This window comes from Gekko japonicus, unplaced genomic scaffold, assembly GCF_001447785.1.
Source record: "Gekko japonicus isolate JY-2015 unplaced genomic scaffold, Gekko_japonicus_V1.1 scaffold872, whole genome shotgun sequence".
Classification (NCBI taxonomy): domain Eukaryota; kingdom Metazoa; phylum Chordata; class Lepidosauria; order Squamata; family Gekkonidae; genus Gekko; species Gekko japonicus.
This window is the reverse complement of record NW_015171529.1, coordinates 575,016-578,734: the sequence shown is the minus strand read 5'-3', so window position 1 is coordinate 578,734 and position 3,719 is coordinate 575,016.

Genomic DNA, 3,719 nt, shown 5'->3' with positions numbered 1-3,719 from the left:
CCGCTCCCCTCCCGAGGTGCCGCCCCTCCCCCGCTCCGCTTTCGAGCTCGGCGCCATTTTCCCCCCCGCCGGTCGCCAGTCGCCACCGCCGCCGCGGCCCGCTTCCCTCCTTCTTTCAACCCCGCGAGCTGTCCGGCCGGGCCCCGCCCCGCCGCCTCGCCCTCATTGGGCGGTCCCCGCACGTGAGCCGGCGCCCATTGGCCCTCGCCGTGAAGTGGCGTCGCCCTGCTTTGCCGTCATTGGATAGCGGGGGCCGTCCATCACGCCTGTCTACTCCCCCCTGAGGAGCCGGAGGAGAGCGACGCCGCCTGAGGCGCGAGGCCCGCCCCTGTTGCGCGGGCGTCAGAACCCTTGCCGGCTTGCGATTGGCCGGATCGGTTTTCCATTTAGGAACGCCTTTGAGGTCGCGGGGGAAAGACGACTCTAGGCTCCGCCTTCCCGGGTACCCGCTCCCTCCGAGTGCGTTGGCATGGCGGTTGCTAGGGCAACGGAGCTTGGGGCCTCCAGGCGTGGCTTCTCCCCGGAGGGAGGATGGGCGGGAGAGGACGCGGGGAACGGGCTCCCTGCAAGTAACAAGCCAGCTCCTCAAGGAAGCAGACCCTAACTTGTTATACTGGTTTTCTGCTTGCAGGGAAAATTCAAAAATGCAAATTCCCCTTGCCTTCCCCGAGTGTGAAGTCCATTCTGCTATTTTAGAACTGCCACCTCAGAATTTGGAGATTTCTGGAGATTTGGTAGCTTTGCCAGTTACATGACCAACGGTCCAGAGATTATGGTTGTTGTCCCTGTAATTGGTCAAATTTTAAAATTTTCTCGGGGTCTGGCAGCACCCAAACCTCCAGCTGTATGGTTAATTTTTTAAAAAAAATTGTGGTGATCTGCCATGGAACAACCCTAAAGAAGAAGAAGAAGAAGAAGAGATTGGATTTATACCCCGTCCTTCACTACCCAAAGGAGTCTCAGAGCGGATAACAATCTCCTTTCCCTTCCCCTCCCCACAACAGACACCCTTGTGAGCAGTGCTCCCTCTAAGCTGAGTTAGTGTGAGCTAGCTCACAGTGTTTTAGCCTCTAACTCACACATGTTTGTCTTAGCTCAGGGAAGATGGCTCCAGAGGCAACCAATTGATGCAGGTGCCAATTTGTTCGCTCACAATTTTAATGCCAGGAGCTCCCAAAGTAGAATTTTGGCTCACAAAACTCCACAGCTTAGAGGGAGCATTGCCTGTGAGGTAGGTGGGGCTGAGAGAGCTCTTTCGAGGACTGCTCTTGAGAGAACATCTCCGAGACAACTTGTGACTGACCCAAGGTCACCCCAGCTGACTGCAAGTGGAGGCGTGGGGAATCAAACCCGGCTCTCCCAGATTAGAGTCTGCGCTCCTAACCACTACACCAAACTGGCTCTCCAGGTGAGGCCTGGTGACCTTTCATAATTACAATTGGCCTCCAGATGATAGAGGTCAGTTTCCCTAGAGAAAAATGGCTGCTTTGGAGTGTAGACTCTATAGCAGGTGGGTCAGACCTAAGGCTCGGGGCCCAGAACCAGCCAATCTGGGGTTCTTATGCACCCTAAGGGCAACTAGTGCAAAGGAGGGAACGGGAGACTGTTTTGGGGCGGAGTATCTTCAGCACGATGGAACAGCCTCGTCTGCAGCAGTCAAGCAGTGTGGGAGCGTCTGTCCAGTGTGTCACTGCTAGCTCTCCCATCTGCCCATATGGGTTTTCCTTTGCATTCCCTCCCAGCCCATAAGGCCTTGCAGTGAAGATACACCAACTCTTAAGAGAAGCCAATGTTGGATCAGGCCAATGGCCCATCCAGTCCAACACTCTGTGTCACACAGTGGCCAAAAATACAGGTGCTCTCAGGAGGTCCAGCAGTGGGGCCAGGACACTAGAAGCCCTCCCACTGTTGCCCCCCCCCACAAGCACCAAGAACACAGAGCATCCCTTTTGCCAGACTGAGAGTTCCTATCTATAAAAGTAAAGGTAAAGGTTCCCTTGCTCGAAAGCCAGTCGAGTCCGACTCTAGGGTTGCGGTGCTCATCTCTGTTTCAAAGCCGAAGAGCCAGCGCTGTCCGAAGACGTTTTCCGTGGTCGTGGCCAGCCTGACTAAACACCAAGGCGCACGGAATGCTGTTACCTTCCCACCGAAGTGGTACCTATTTATCTACTTGCAATTTCTTGCAATTTCTTGCTTTCAAACTGCTAGGTTGGCAGGAGCTGGAACTAGAGATGGGAGCTCACTCCATCATGCGGCACCCGGGTCTCGAACTGCTGAACTACTGACCTTCCACAGCCTGCAGTTCAGCGTCTTAACCACTTGAGCCACCTATCTATACCTTGTGGCTAATAGCCCCTGATGGACCGCTGCTCCATATGCGTATCCAATCCCCTCTTGAAGCTGTCCAGGCTTGTAGCCACCACCACTTCCTGTGGCAGTGAATTCCATGTGTGAATCACTCTTTGGGTGAAGAAGGACTTCCTTTTATCCGTTCTAACCCGACCGCTCAGCAATTTCATGAAGTGCCCACGAGTTCTTGTGTTGTGAGAAAGGGAGAAAAGTACCTCTTTCTCCACCTGCTCTATCCCAGGCATAATCTTCTAAACCTCAATCATGTCACCCCTCAGCCGTTGTTTCTCCAAGCTAAAGAGCCCCAAGCGCTTTAACCTTTCTTCATAGGGAAAGCGTTCCGACCCTTTTATCATTCTAGTTGCTTACTACTCGGAGCTTACAAGCTGCTGTCCTTAATTATGCAGTTTGTATCTCTGGAGCCAGGCATTACATTTTGTGGCACACGTGGCCCGGCCCGACAACGTGACATTTACATCCGATCCGGCCCTTGTAACAAATGAGTTCGACACCTCCACTTGATGGCAGTCTGCCCCGCTGAGGTCCCTCCTCTCCCCGGGCTCCCCCCCCCCCCCGGTCTTCCAAAATTTCCCAACTGGAGTTGGCAACCCTCCTGTCACGTGATCTTGTTTTCAGATTTGCATCCAAATCGGAGCAGATCTGAATGTTCCTGCCTGCGATGAATCACGCAGAGGTGTCCAAACGAATGGCCTTTGGACTGAAGAGCGGCCACCCTAGCCTAAATATTTGTGCTGCTGGCCATGATTCCACAGAGGCGACCGTGGTGGAAAAGTACAGCATCTGTGCCGTTATGACTGACCCTCATAATGGATGCTTATCAAATTTTCAGATGACACGAAGCTGGGTGGGATCGCTAATTCTGAAGAAGACAGAGTCAGGATTCAAAATGATCTAGATAGGCTGGAACAGTGGGGCTGAGACAAATAAAAGGAATTTCAATAGAGAGAAGTGCAAAGTCCTACGCTTAAGTACAAAAAATCAAAGGCACACATCTAGAATGGGAGGGACTTGGCTTGACAGCGGCACATGTGAAAGGGACCTGGGTGTTCTGGTTGATCACAAGCTAAATATGAGCCTGCAGTGTGATGTGGCTGCGAAGAAAGCGAATGCAATCTTAGGCTGCATTAAGAGAAGCCTTGTGTCCAGATCACGGGAGGTGGTCGTTCCGCTCTATTCTGCTATGGTCAGGCCTCACCTAGAGTCCTGTGTCCAGTTTTGGGCACCACATTTCAGGAAGGATGCTGACAAGCTCGAGCGTGTCCAGAAGAGGGCAACCAGGAGGGTGAGAGGGTTGGAATCCAAGTCTTAGGAGGAAAGGCTGAAAGAGTTGGGTATGTTTAGCCTGGGAA